At 40.6% G+C, this 15,943-nt stretch overlaps 1 protein-coding gene across 3 annotated transcripts in view; it reads left to right on the plus strand.

The window, feature by feature from the left end:
• The window catches only part of ZNF608 (zinc finger protein 608), an 89,668-nt gene that overhangs the window by 2,767 nt on the left and 70,958 nt on the right, over nucleotides 1-15,943 (plus strand). The window lies entirely within an intron of this gene.

The following is a 15,943-nucleotide window of genomic DNA, read 5'->3' on the forward strand; positions in this document are numbered from 1 at the left end:
ACGATGTAACTAGAGAGCTATTTCAAGAAATGCAAGACAGCACTGTTTCAGACACTCCTTTGATTTCAACCAGTCTGTCTTGAACTGTGTGAATGCTAAGTAGCCTGAAAGCACATGAGCAAATCAAATGTTAGGACTGGTTATGGAGAATGGCTATTCTTGCTGCTCATTGAGGCAGGTTATTTACTAGCAGTTATCCAGAGGGCGTAAGGTTTCTCTGGGGAACTAGTGCTTTTGTTGATTGATAATTAAGGGTCAAATGCATTCTACAGGCTGTGAACCCTGTGTTTTTTTTTTTTGTTTTTTTTTTCTCCTTCGTGAATTGAAGTACTGTGGTGATTATGTATTCTGTGTTCATTATTTGATGCACTGCTTAACACTTACACTAAATAATCTTGCTTAATCTAAAATCGCTAATGAAGGCAGCATTGCCATCTTTTTTTTTTATTCATAATGTTTTTCTTTATATTGGCAGAAGGATTCTTTTTGTGTTAATAAGAAGCTCCTAACCTTCGACTGCAATTTTTGTAATGACTCACTATAATTATGTCATGTCCCCACTTGATGTATTAAAAGGAAAATAGCACACAGTTGAGTGTGTCATACATTAGGGTTAGATTCTGAAAAATAATCACATTCTATAGAGACAATCTCTCCACTCTGAATACATTTGTCGCCCTTTTGTTTATATGTTAGCTCTTTTACCATAGGTATTCTGTCTGTCAATAATCTTTAATGCGCAGTTTCTTAATCAGCCTTAACAGTCCAGATAAATTGCCCTAATCCAGTGATTATAATAGCACTGGTTAAGGAGTCAGGTCTTTTCGATTGGATTTAGTGGCTTCCCGGAATGTGGGAGGTACTGCCCTTTTATATCCCCTTTAGCCTTTTAATCTTCCAGCCAAATGTTCACAATCTACAATTTTGTTTAGCTGGCAATCTGTACATTTCAGTATCTGAAAGGCTGCTGTCATGGCAACAAAGATTAGCATGCTGTGGTTTCCCTGTTTCCCTTAATAATTCTTTTCACAATACTTCTTCGGAGATAAAATGTGTGTGTGAGAAGTATATTTGTAGCTATTGTTGTGTTTTTATGGTTGCAGTTATTAACTCCAGAGTGAATTCAATTACAAAGCAGTTGCTATAGCTTTCTCTGGCCTTGTAAGGGTGAAGTTGTGCTTTACATCACAATGTGTGCTTTTTTTTTCCTTCCTTGCCTCAAGCAAATATTTCCTTTTGAACCAGCCAGATTCTTGTGATAACTTATCTTGGCTGTTTGACTCTTCAGAATCATTAGGAGCTGAGTAACCAATGATAATGGAAGTTCTATCTAGGCTAGGAAAAAAAACGTTTTTTCTGCTGTGATTGTTTTTCATTTTAAGAATGTCACAAAACAAGGTAATAAGCATTTACACTTTGTGTCATTTGTAAATACAGTAAATAATTAAAATTTGTCACTGAGCCCACTGACTTTCTTGTACACATTGGTAATCCCAAATAAACATATAAAATACAGAGAAGGGAATTTATCAAAACTGGAGCAGACAAAATCTGGAGCAACTGTGCATGGCAAACAATCAGCCTCTCTCTTTCATTTTCAAATCTTAATTAAACAAACTGAAGAGAGAAGCTGATTGGTTATTATAGGCAACTTCTCCAGATTCTGTCTACTCAAGTTTTGATAAATGACCCCTGCTGTGTTTTCTTATATAAAGTATATAAGTATACAAAGTATATGTCCACTTTTGCAGCCAAATTGGGATAACCCCTACTTTATATTTGTTACATGTTTCCATTCACATAGCATAACTATGCATAAAAATGCTACTTAGCTTTTTAAATACTCTTTTCCGAAAACTCCGGGACTGAAAAATCTATTTTGTTCTCCATTGCTATGCAATGGTTATGAGGGGGCTGGGGATTTGCGTTTGCCATAATTGTCTCATTCCTATAATGAGGCAGCCTCAGGCAGTTGCCTTAGGTGGCATCTCATTGGGTCATGGTTGGGGGGTGGCAGGGGTGCCTGCTGCCCTCTTTCCGGCCAGAGCGTCCCAGGTTTCTAAGAACTCTTAGCAACCTCCTGATGCTCTAGCCAGTGTCCCTCCCAGCTTATTGATCCACCTCCCTGAAACATGCAGCAGAACCCCCCCCCCCAGACATGCACCAAGAGCAACTAACTGCCCCCCCGAATGTGCATCGTGAGGCTCTCCCCTGTCTTAGGCAGGGAGACATCTAGGAACGCTGCTGTCTGTACTGTGCTGGCAGATATCATTAATAGTTGTTACCTAGATGTGCCTGAATCTCTGTCCTACCAGTTAAAGATGTCAAGACCTTGTATGTAAATGCACTGTCTCTCAGTATTGTCCCTCCAGCCTGCCCCTTATCTGCACATTGCCATCTTTTCAAAGCTGCCCATAGAATCCTGTGTAAAATCCTGCTCCAAAGAAACAACTAAAAAGTAAGTATCTGGAATATTATTTTGCTAATTTTTCATACTTTTCCTTTTCTGTAATCTCTTCATGTCAGCCCATTTATGGGTCAGATCTTCCCCTCACCCAAGCAGAACTCCTTACTAGCAAATAAAGGGGAGATACATTCTTACCCCTACAATCAGTCCCTAAGTACTCATGACACCACAAGGGGATCACTTGCATGATATGAGAAGATGTCAGGAAAGGAAAAAGTATCAAAACAATTTTTTCCGATCCCTGGCACCTCATGTCAGCCCACCTACAGAACATAGCCAGCAACACCAAAAGGGCAAGGGGAAATCAAAGAAACCACACAGGAAAATGCTGCAATAGGTTATTTTAATGTGGTAAAGCTGAGGTAAAAACTGAAGTCAAAAGATTCTGATGTCTTTGAGGAAACATCCAGCTTGTAACGGAACATAAACATGTTTGGTGTAGCCCAGCTTGTGGCTCTCCAAGCTATGCCTACTGATACCTTTGCTGCAGAAGCCCATGGAGGTGCCATGCACAGTATAGAGAAGGTGAAGTCAGACTGTTATCCTGCATATCAGGCATTTCTCCACTTCCTGTGACAGTCATGTGTCCCCACTCTTCGTGACCAAAAACCCTGTTCCAGTTTGTCCCAGAGACCTAGTTATTTCCCCATTGGGTGCTACCATCTTGCACATTAAAGAAATAAAGTCAGGCTGTCATCAGCTGCATCAGACACTTTTGCACTTCCTGTGACTGTCATGAGTGTCATCTCTCTGGCTACATCAGCAGCCAGGAGGCGTAGTTAGACAGAAATGAGGGCTAAACTTTTGACAAAAGTCAAAATTCTGCATATCAGTAACATGACTGTTTAGTTTACATAGGATGCACATTTTGGGGAGAGAAGGAGTGTGTTTGAAATTGCTGATGGGGCAGAATATGATGGTACTACTATGTTTGAATGCTTCGGAGATAGAAAGCTTTTCTGAAACCAGTTATGAGAAACTCATGCAGCCTTGTATTGCTCAGCAGCCCTTTTGAAATTGCTAGTTGCCTGGCCATCATGCTGACCTTTTTGTTTCAACTTTTTGTTCCTCTGACTTTTTACTAGTCTGCATACTTGTTTTGGGCCAGAAACTCTGACCATAATAAATTAAAGTGGCTTTGTCTTAAAGCCAGATATTTATTGCATTTTCAGAAGCAATCAGCAATATAAGCTCCCATATTTCCTTTATGATAGGTGTACTTTTTAAATTCTTAAAATTCCAAGATAGGTTGCTGCTAAATATACAGGTTTTTACTATATAATTATTTGGGTGCATGCTTAGTACTTCATAATCAAATACTTTTTATCCTTCATGTTAGGTTTTCATTTGACATAAGGATTAAAATGTTTTGTTAGCTCCAATTTCTCATAAAAGCATGATTCAGAAAGATTATTCAAAAGGCTGTTCATTACACTGGGGTTAAAGATAAAGGTAAGAATTTATTAAACATGTCATCCAATTAGACCTTGTGGAACAGGTGCTATAAGCTCAGTTGCCAAAGCTTTAATACCAGCATAAGGATTTTTTATTTAGCCATATGACTATAATTTTCAGGCTCATTAGACTGAAAATAAATGTCACTTCCTTGAAAATGAAGATTCTTACCCTGGTGTTAAAGCTTTGTGAATCAAGCCTATAAACTCGATTCTCAAAGCTAAAACACTTACATCAGGATGCTTATTTTCAAAAATGTGACCATTATTTTTAGTTTAGTGCAAAGGGATTTGAACATTACAGTCATGTGGCCAAAATTAAAGATACATTTGTTAAGAGATAAAACCTACATAAGGTTTTATTCACAAAGCTTTAAGTGCAACTTTTACAGTTAAATTGCTGCCTAAGAGGTCCTAGGGTAAACTCTACAAAATGTGTTGTTCTTCTCCATCATTCTAATCAATGAGTAAAAGTAAACATTAGTAATTTAGTTCCTTCTACCAATTTGGTAGCCAACAAACTAGGTAGGTCCAGATTGGAAAGTGGACCAAAGAGACAAAATTGTACATACCAATTTATAAATGTTCTGTCTCACACAATGCAAATCTGTAAACGTTATGGCTTGTAACCCATGCAACTGGAAATAAAAGTTACATATTCCTAGCCAAAATTTGCATGTTTGCTGACACCATTAGTGTGTAATGATTCATAAATCTTGCATAATTGTTTAGAATCCTTCATACCATGCAGTCACTATAGCACTCAATTTTTGCCTTAAAAGCCATTATTTTAAGTAGTAACCACCAATGAGAGCTGATAATAGCGGTCACTTTGCTGAAAATATCTGTCTTCATGGCAAATAACTTGTCTTATATTTAAATGATTTAAGCCTCATGATTTGATGAAGTGATAGTAAATGAGAGAAAAATCATTCAAATAAATACATTAAGTTTAGCATTTGTGCTGGATGGTGCAATATGTACTATCTTTGGTTGATACATTTCCTCTACCATTAGTTAAGGAATTTCGAAGAACATGTAGTTGTGCCCATGGTGACCAATTAGATTTAATTTTACTGCAGATGAGTAAAAAATTAAACTTACTGCACAAAGTGTTACTGCACTTTGCCTTAATAAGTTGGCCTGTAAGATTGACACTCCTAATTCAAACACAATTGTTTGTTTGTGATGTAATGTTTTATTGATGAAAGTAATACCTAAAAGAAAGTCCTTTTTCTCAAGATGGTCAGTTTCATTTCTGAATATGATGTAATGATCTTAGAAGGATTAAATAACAAATGGTTGGAGTTTATGGTTTCTTTGTACACCTAAGAAACATTTCCCTTCATTTTCTATTTGATACCTGTTTGGTGTGTTCCTGAATTTGTAATGCCCAAGGATTTAACAATGAGACTTAACTTTGGACCCTGGGATTTTGAATATCTGATTGATCAAAGCAAGGTTTCTCAAGAGCTAGGTTACAAAGTTCAGTAGGTAACATTATATCTTGAGCAGTCATTGTGAATTTACTGGCTTCCAACACTTTATCACTCAAGATAAAGAACAGATTTAACTGCATATTCCATTTTTATTTTTAGTGTCAAAGTCTAATATTTTATTGGATTATTTATTTAAGCCAGGAAAACTGCTTTTCCATTTGTAGAAAGTCCAACTCTAGTTTACTTAATTAATTGATGGTCTTGATTATAGTGTGTCTTTTCAATTCTTTGCACATAAGGTGTAGTTTATTCAGACTAAAGCAGTGGGTCAGAAAGGTCACTGGCTATAATTGAAATACAAAATCTGTTGAGGCTTCACAGCAGCTAGTTCTTACATCTGCATAATGTGCAGTGCAGTTAAATGCACTGCTAAATATCGGTGCCTAACAATAAGCCAAGCAGAAGACCTTAGTTGGGTTTCCTTGGTAGTGTATAATAATGTTACAGCAAAATTATTAATTAACACTTTTATATATTCAAAAAAATGTGTAAAAAAAGACCCAAAACATTGGTTGTGACATCAGAAGTGCCACGCAAAGTTAGAATATTCAGTTTGACATCAAATGAATGTCTGAAAAAGATAGCCTTTTATAAAAAAAAACAACAACTTTACTTTGTGAGAGATTGTTTATTGCTTATTTTCCCCTATAGTGTGACAGGAAGATTTACTAGCCATAGTACAATATAGCCATAGTCTTGTTTTAAGTGTATTTGGAATTTAGGATTTTAGAGATTTACTACTAATTTATGGCAGAGTTATTTTTTTAAGGGCAATACTCATCTGCAATTAAAAAAAACATGGCTTTGCATCTTGGCTATTACATAGTATTTTGATTTTGGACTTATTTAGACTGTCATACAGGATGCTTTGGTTGTACTTCAGTGATAATCAGTGAACCCTTTAAATGATATGTATATGCTTTATTTTCTACCCTTTTAGCCAGTATATGAGTGTTCTTAAATCGGATAGGCTATGTCAAGGTTGTATTCTGACCTAAAATGCACTTTGGGTTGCTTTGGGGGCAAAATGCTAAATGATAAAGACAACTTAGCCAGAGGTAGTCTATGTATATTGGTATGGTAGGTGGCATGTATAAATAATATGCATGTGTGTATCCAAAATCTTCAGATCTCTCCCAGAAGTCCTGGTTCAAGAAGTGTCTAGGAACTGAAACCTACACAGCTCTTCCCGGTGTCAGAAATAACCCCAAAAACATCTGTGGCTCTGAAACCTCCTAGATGGTGATTATGGTGTGTAGGCTGATGGCATGAGGGAAGGAAGTTTAAACTGAAAATGAGGTGAAGATTTGGTCACAACTGATGTAATTCAGATGCATTACTGAAAGAATCCCCCCCATGTTTTCCTACCACACCAATGAGGGTATAATACCATTCAGTGACACTGGATAGTTTAACACATGCAACTTGTGAGCCCCTTTTCTTTAAATGTACTAGCCTACTGGAATAAGTCCAACGTTGTCCTGAATTTGTTACAATTTTACTTAAATGTCCTGGCTGTGTATATATGCTAACTGCATACAGAGATGGTAAATGTTATTCTTCTACAAACGGTACATCTGCTTTAATTTTCACCATCATATACTGAGCCACACAAGGGTTTTATTATGTCCTGTGTTTGACTGCTATTGCGTATAGTTTTATTACAAAATGTGCACCAATGAAATAATTTTCTTGATTTGGATAATTTCTAGTTTAATTGATTTCTGAATAGCATGGCCTATCATGCTATTTCTTCAGAAAATGGCAATCAATGAGTATGAGGTTTACATCCTATCAAATGTTCAATGGGCAAATTAATGTTTAGGCTTGTGGTCTGGTAAGTGGCAAATCAGCTAATAAAAATGTTATGTGTCTCTACATTTTGTTTCCTGTTGAGAAGGTTTTTAGACAAACTTAAATTTTAGTCATTCATCCATTACAACTGTGACCTGCCAGCATACAAGCCTTGAAAAAGAAAACATCATCTGGCCTTTGTTTGAGGCCTTTTATTGAGGCTAATGACTGGTCTTGTGCCACCCTGAGATAAATGACATTATCTTTGAGTGGTCTGACAGGCAACAGACATGTTAATGTTGAAGCTGCAGGGAGGGTTTGTCATAGCTATAACAAAAGGGAAAACACAGATCTTTTGACATAGCATAATAGGGAAGTAGGTTCTTGTTTTATCAGATGTAAAACTGTGTGTGTGTGTCTGATTCTGATTCTGGGTGTAGCAATGCTCATATTCAAAAAGCAAAACAAGTATTTCACTTCATTAAGGTTTGTTTTCAGTGTAAAAAAAATTACTTTGTTGAGTTATCTTCTTACAGTTAGACTTTTTCCTAGACACCATTACTGGCTATTTAGAATTTGTTAGGGATTCTGTGTTGTGTCAGGGCTTTTGCATAGCAATTATGACACTACAGAAGTTGTTTCAACAATTTTCAACTGTTAATGATAACTGGACTTATGTAGAAACACATTAAATATGCAACAGTCAGGTGTGGACTTCCATTACAGTAATAAGCACCTGGTCAACTACAGAATAGCATCACTGTACCATATAGCATGCACACGACAGCCTCCTGTAGCCCTTCTCCCATGAATATTGGTGGAGATGGTCTGATAGATTCAGTCTGCTAGAAAGGTTCTTCCACAACTATTTGCCTAGTAAATGAGGGTTAACATGAGACAGACCCTGCGTATTTGTCTGAGAATTGTGGACACTGCCCAAAACTACTTAGAGGAACTGATGTGGTTCAGTTGTTGTTTTCGCAACCATCTTTTCTCAACCATCTTCCCATATATTGCCTTTTTCTATCAGTTGCATCTGTTGGAAAAAATTTGCCACATGTGAATGGCCTACATTACATCTGCCAGGTTTTTAAACAGGACTTTTTTGTTTGTTTTTATTTTGTTTATAACATTAATTGGTGTGGTATACAGATCCTATTACACTATTTTTATTTTTTATTTACATTTAATAAGAATATATTGATATTTGGTGTTTCCCTGACTGCTCCATGTCGGCATACCAGTGGGAAATAACTCGCAAATACACAAGGGTGGGAATGCTAGTAGTTTAATTGCATACAGAAGAAGAGGCAACAACCCTACGGCCAAACTCGACCGTCGTCAAGGCTGCCGGCTGAACACAGTAGTGCCGCATAAAGGTATGCACCGAGGACCATGTAGCCGCCTTGCAGACCACCTCCGGCGAGACACCGCTCATAGCTGCCCAGGAAGTTGAAATACTTCTGGTCGAATGCGCTGTCGTATGCCCTGGAACTGCCAACCCCATAGCACCGTATGCTAGGGTAATCACTTTCACCATCCAGGTGGAGATAGTCCTACTGGAGGCTCGCAAGCCCTTCCTGGGCCCAGCAGGAATCACGAACAGGTGATCCGAATTCCGAAAAGACATCGTAGCATCCAGGTAGGATCGTAAGGTGCTGCCAACATCCAGGCGAGCCAGCTGATCGGTCCCGCTGGAGTCACAGAAGGGCAGAACAATCTCCTGATTGATGTGAAAGCAGGAAGCGACTTTCGGAACAAATCCCAGCATCGGCACCAGCACCACCCGATCCGCCAGGAAGGTGGTGACTGGTTCCTTGCAACCTAGTGCAGCAATTTCGGATACTCTCCTGGCCGAGGAGATAGCTACCAAAAAGACCGTTTTCAATGTCAGCCTCCAGAGAGACAAGTCCGTACAGAATTCCGCAGAGGCCAGGAAGTCGAGGACCAAGGGAAGGTCCCATTTGGGGAACAATGGTTTTCTCGGAGGCTGGACTCTCAGAACTGCCTTAAAAAACTTCACCACCAGAGGGTCCGTAGCCCACCGGATGCCCGTGAAGGCAGATATGGCAGAAACGTGACCCTTCAAAGTCCTGAGGCCCAGATGTAGATCGAGGCCCTTTTGCAGGAAATCCAAGACATGACACACCTGGGGAGTCTCAGGTGAAAAACCATGAAGGGCTGAAAAGTCCACGAATCTTACCCAAACATTGTTGTAGGTACGGTTGGTGGAGACCTTTCTTGCATGTAACAGGGTATCCAGTACAGCTTCTGAGCACCCCAGACCCCTCATCTGCCGCCTTTCAAGGTCCATGCCATCAGGCAGAGTTTTGCGGGAGCAGGATGGAGAAGCGGACCCTGGGTCAGCAAGTCTGTTGACACTGGGATCGGGAAGGGGTCCCCCACCGCGAGTTGCCGCAGGAGCGGATACCAGGGGCGTTTCGGCCAATTGGGAAGCACCGCCAGAATCATGACTCGTTCCCCACAGAGTCTCTTCAAGAAGGCGAGGATGAGCGGAATGGGTGGGAAGGCGTATGCCGTCTGAAAATTCCACTCCGATGTGAGTGCATCCGACGCTACTGCTCGGGGACACGGAAACCTGGAGACAAATTTCGGGAGCTTGGCATTCTCCAGAGTCGCAAACATATCCACCTGGGGAAGAAAGGCCCACCTCGTCAAACTCTGGAAGGTCAGGCGTGATAGGGACCACTCGTTGTTGTCTAGGCGAGTCCTGGAGAGGTAATCCGCCTGAAGGTTGAGACGGCCTGGCACATACATGGCGGTGAGATTCAAGAGATTGGACTGTGCCCATGACATAATCGGTGCCACTTCCGACAGAAGCCCGAGACTGCGAGTCCCCCCTTGCCTCCTCACGTAGGCCACCGCCGTGACGTTGTCCATCTTCAGAAGGACCGAGTGGGACCGGATGTGAGGCCCGAAGGCCAGGAGGGCCTGGAAGGCTGCCCTCAGCTCCAGTACATTGGAGACCATGCCCTTCAAGGGGGAGTGCCAACGTCCCTGAGCCGAAAGGCCCTGGCACGTCGCCCCCCAGCCGGACTCGCTTGCGTCCGAGTAAATCACAATCCACTGGATTGGAAGCAGAGAATGACAAACGAGTAGATTGGGCTTGTGCAGCCACCATCGGAGACTCTCTCTCATTGATCGGCTGACCCGAATCGTCTGGTGCAGGAGCTCCGACCGCCACTGCGCTAGGAAACCCGATTGGAAAGGCCGGGACCTCCATTGGGCCCATCGCACCATACGAATGGTCGCAACCATCGTGCCGACTATGCTGAAGCATTGGGCAGCAGTGAGGGATGCAGCTGCAGCAGCTGCCGACACCCTTTGAAAGAGAACTGGCAGCTTCTCCGGAGGAAGTGATACCGAAGCTCGTGTCGTATCTATTCGTGCCCCCAGATAGAAGTCCCGGGTAGAAGGTCCATGAATGACCCCTCAATATTGTGTTCAACACCCACCGGTCGTCTATATGGTCCGCCCAGACCCGTCCGAACCTGGTCAGTCTGGCTCCCACTTGGCAGACCTGGGCGGGCGACATTTCAAAAGGACTGCTGGCGATCCTGAGTAGAGGTAGACGGACCCTTCTTGGCTTTAGAAAAAGACGAAGAGACCCTCCAGGGCCTACGAAACTGCTTACCCGGCTTATAGGATTTTGACTCCCTGAAAGCCCCTTGGGCATTACCCCGGAAACGAGCATTCTTCTGTCGTAGGAGGCGCCTGTCTTGGGGAAGAAAGCCCGATTTTCCACCAGTTGCTTTCGAAATAGCCGTGTCCAGCTTATCGCCAAAAAGAGAATGACCATTAAAGGGGATGCGGCACCACCCCTGTTTTGAGGTGGGGTCAGCCACCCAAGGCCTCAACCATAGGGCTCGTCGGCCGGTCACAGAAAGGAGCATCACCCTCGCCAGGGAGTGAACCACATCTATGGCTGCTTCTGCAACAAATGTGGATGCCAGCTTGACGTTCCTGAGGGACTCCAGAATCTCGGGTTTACCAAGATCATTGGTGACGGCGGACTCAGCGTTGTCGGCCCAAACCTCAAGAGCTTTAGAGGTTGTGGCCAAGGCAAAAGCCGGTTTACAGCCAGAGCCAGCCGTTGAGAAGACCTTTTTAAGAACAGACGCGCAGCAAGGCAGAACACCGGCCAGAGCAAACACCTCGCGGCTTACCGTTTAAAAAGAAAAAATGACATTAAGCCGCCACGCCCCCAACAGCGCCCGCCGCACTGCGCATGCGCCGCACAGAATCAGAGCGAGGCGTGGAATGCATCCATGCGTTCCATACCACAGACCCCGCCCCCGTGTACACTGAACACAGGCGCCGCCATTGCCAGCCGCAAGCCACCATACAGGACAGCTCCTGCCTCCCCCTCGATATGTGAACTGGCTTTACCGGTCTAACACAGCCTCAGAGACCAGTAGAGAGGCTTCTCTACAGATCCACCAGCGGATATGGAGAGAGGACAACACCCAGGATCCAGAGAAGGGGTGGAAAGCCAAGGATTTACCTCAGCCAGGTAAGCGACCGCCACCATCCTATCAGACTCCAATAGGAGGAAAAAGAAGGAACACATTGGCTGGGGGGAGGCTCAAATTTATGAGCTATTAGTCCTATCAGATGGGGGGGCGGAGCCTGTACCCACTCGTATGCCGACATGGAGCAGTCAGGGAAATGTATTTGCCCCCTTAACCAGAATTTCCTCTAAATATAATGACATTATCCTGGATTTGCTAATATTACAGCCATGGTAGTGAATTAGAGGAAGGAATTGGGTATACAGGAACTGTGAGTTCTTGCTTTTCTGGGATCACTTTTTTTTAATAGGACAAATTATTAACATATATAAAGGGGTTAACTAAGTGATGTATTGTACTTGGCAACCCCTAGTTTCATTTGAGAAAATATTCTGCCAGGCCAAATTTGTTTTGAATTTTCTTTTTACCTCTCTGGCTGGCTAATTTTGCACAGCTGATGTTAAAAAGCAATAATGTTGTTTGCATTGGAAGAGTTTGGTCTTTTGGTTCTCATTCTTCATACAGAGCTGTTTGTTTGTGTGTGGTTCACCACACTACATGGATAATGCTATCAAATCTGGGCTTTATTATAGACTTATAACTGCAGTGTAGCTGCACTTTTCTTGTGTGTTCTGCCTGGGATTTCTCTGCTATTACGGTCACTGATGTAAATAAAATAAACATTTAAAGTTGTTGTAGCTGCTTTGTACGGGACACAAATAGCAGCTGTGGAAGAATTTCATAATGGAATAATCACCATTTTATTACATAGGGATATTATTCCGGTCCTAACTTTGCCTAAAAAAAATCTGTACACTTAATAGAATAATTAAGGGGATATGTGTGTATGTAACATGTATTGATGGCATTTATATGCTTTGCTGTGCCTACTGATATGATATGAGTGAATGTGTGTGTATGTATCTGTGTATAATATAATATGCATACCTACATACATACATATATACATACATACGCACAGAAAATGTAATGAATATATTCAGATTGGTTTGTCAATGATGAAAGAGGATAAGAAATCTGTATGTCACGGTCATAATCTGCAAATTGCATATTTACCAATCTATGAAAATAAAGGGTTCTGGCACACAGAAGTGCTTGAGATTACTTACAATGGTGGCTCTACACTACCACATTATTTCAAGCAATGTTCAAGTCTGCACATCACGTAAAAAAATCATTTTTCTTTTGTTTTTGACTACCTTGCGATCTTCCCATACAAATGTTAAAGAGCCTCTTGTGACTTACTTCCTTCTAAAGTATGCAGCTAATAAAGCAGTGGATGCTTCAGGAAACAACTTTTATTGGTAAAGTATTTCTATAGACCCTTTTTTTACATTTTGCATTGGATAGGGATGAGTTAGAAGCCCTGCTATTTGTTTTTGCTATATTTGTCTCATAGGGAAGATTTCTCTTCACTTCCTGTCCTATAAACACAACAGGAAGTGAAAGAAAAACTCTCTATAGCAAAATAAATTGCCTCTTACACAGGCTGTCACAAGTGCCCCATGAGAACATGAACTCAATAATTTGGATTTTTCCTCACTTTCAGTCCTGGTAACAGTGATCTTTAGGACAAATGGAGAGACTGAATTCTCTGCGGGCACACAGAATACAATGCAAACCTACACATGTCCACTCTATCCAAAACTTAAAACAAGAAAAGGGCATTTTTACTTTACAGTTTAAGTAGTAAATTGACAGACTTACAGATTTGCAAATGCCATTGCTGGTATTGTGCCTGAGTCTCCTTAGGCTTTCTAATATTGTTTACACAAACAATCAATACAATTAATGAGAAACATGGTAATTCTTTTATTGGCCTAAAACCCTAAATAGGAAAAATAATACTTTCCATTAGGTCCCCTCTTTGCTTTCCTCCTTTGGCTTGTACTATGTTTGCACAGTATTGTATTGCCATTTATTTTGCTTAACATGCAGACCAGAGTGTTTGCTTGAGCCTCACTTCTGCCTTTTTTCCATAAGTTAAAAAACATTGTTTCCAGGTCATATGCTGTTATTGCTCAGATGTGACTGACAGAACTGCATGCATTACAGTAAAGCATATTCATTTTCATCTAGTACCCGTTTATTGCCTTAAGCACTGTAAATCTGTCAGCTCTTCACAATACTTTTCACCTCTTTCTTCATTTGCTCCAGCTCCTAGTTTGACAACATTCCCCTGAGGCAGAATCCTAATCTGCTTCCAATTAGTTTCAAATGTGACTGAAATTTCCACATTCTAACTGCTGTTATTTTTCTGGGGCACTAAAAAAAAAAACTTCAGAATGTTTATTTTTTTAGTTTGGAGTCTATAGTTTTAAAGTCACCAGCTGTTTTCAAGTGGCTTCTGTGGCCTTCATTCCTTTTGTTATATTAGTTTTCAGATGATGACAAGAATTATAATGGTTTTGCGCTGACAAAGCCTTCCTATCAATAACCTGATTAAACTGTATCATCAATGCATAATTCAAGTACAGATCACCATGTAGCATGCATAAAACTAAAGGGTTCTTGGATAGATGCAGAGATCGTTATAATTTACTTCTTGAATAGTCTGCCAGAGCGGAATATTCTGGGTATATACACTCAAGGAATATAATCTTCCAAGTTGATGCTTCACATCTCCTAACCCTTTGGGGGTGACCCAACTGGTACCAGCTGAGTGTCAACTTAATGCATGTTCCACTAAGTATTATACAAAACTTTCAAACATATTAAAAAATAAACTACAACTTTCTCTTCATTAGTACCATACCAATGTGCACTTGACACAAAGATAATTCAGTCAGATAATTGCAGTTATAGAGAGTAGCTGACCTTATATTGCATTGTGTTCTCCATGGAAGAGGTCAGAGGTGTACAATACTGTAATTATCTCATGTAATTTAATTGAGTTATCAGTAAATACGACAAAAAAGGCAATTGGTCAGCATGTAGTCATGCACTGATTATGTTTACCAACAATTCTTCTTTATAACCCATAGGCGATGGTTGCCCAACAATATCTGTTTTTACCAGGGCAGTATAAAAATCAAAAATTTTATGAAGGGAGTATGACTACAGCAGACTAATTTAGTTCAAATTAAGGTCTTTAAAGAAAGCTTGAGAGTTTTCAACCAATAGTCTATAGTTTCCACTGTGCATGGAAAAAAACGGTGGACTTAATTTTGTAAGGGAGTCCTTAAATTAGGTTGTGTTCAAGGGTACTTCTACAGCTAAGCAGACAATGTGTTATATCCCACTATCAAATTTATATGGCAAAAAGGTCAGTAGATATACCTTTTTTATTAAAAATATTTTTTTTATAATGTCCTTTTTAAAAAGTGATATTTGTCTAATGTATATATTGTCTATATCGTCTTAATTTTTTGTGACCCTGATAATTTTAAGGTACTGTAGCAACCTGCTGTTTAAATTTGTACAGAAGACAGCGGTCAGATTAGGTGGTTTTTTTTCAGAATAGGTGATGGGTGTAGTATATACAAATATATTTTCACAGCAAACCCAATTACCTTCTAGTACATCACTCTCTTTTAAAAGCAATTGTAATCCATTCAAGGTCAAAGACTAAGGTTAAATGGAATTTTTACTACTGCTAAACACACCATGCTTACAGGAAACGCATTCACAAAGGAAAAGTTTCCTGCTGGATTACTGCGCAAATCTGAAAGAAATGCACAAAGCACCACACAATGCAAGTAAGAATACACTTTAGCTTTAATAATACTTATTTTTATTGCTTTAAAAATGGCTACCTTTTGGCAATAAATATTGCAACCAAACATAGATGATCTAGCCATTCTTTCAGTTGGTGAGCTATCTCTGTTGCTTGCCAACATGTGCCTATTTCTAGGTCACTGTGGTGTTTGTCAGCCAGTATTTTTTTTTCTATTGATATCTCAGTTATGGAAAATTACACCAGTTTGTGATTAGCTATGAATCAAGCAAATCTGATTCCCTCCAGGCAAAACATACGGGTCTATTCACAAAGCTGCCGAGGGATCTGGCCGTAGCTTCGGCCGATCCTTCGGCTAGCTTCGGCCCCAGGACCCCTTCGGTTCAGGAGAACCGAGGGGGTGCTGTACGGGCTATTCACAATAGCCCATACAGCTCCCGATCATGGCCAAGCGGCTCAGTCGAGCCGGTCGCATATGCATCGGCTCGGCTGAGCCGTGC

The sequence above is a fragment of the Nanorana parkeri genome, unplaced genomic scaffold (assembly GCF_000935625.1).
Source record: "Nanorana parkeri isolate BGI_ZX_2015 unplaced genomic scaffold, ASM93562v1 scaffold40, whole genome shotgun sequence".
Taxonomy (NCBI): Eukaryota; Metazoa; Chordata; class Amphibia; order Anura; family Dicroglossidae; genus Nanorana; species Nanorana parkeri.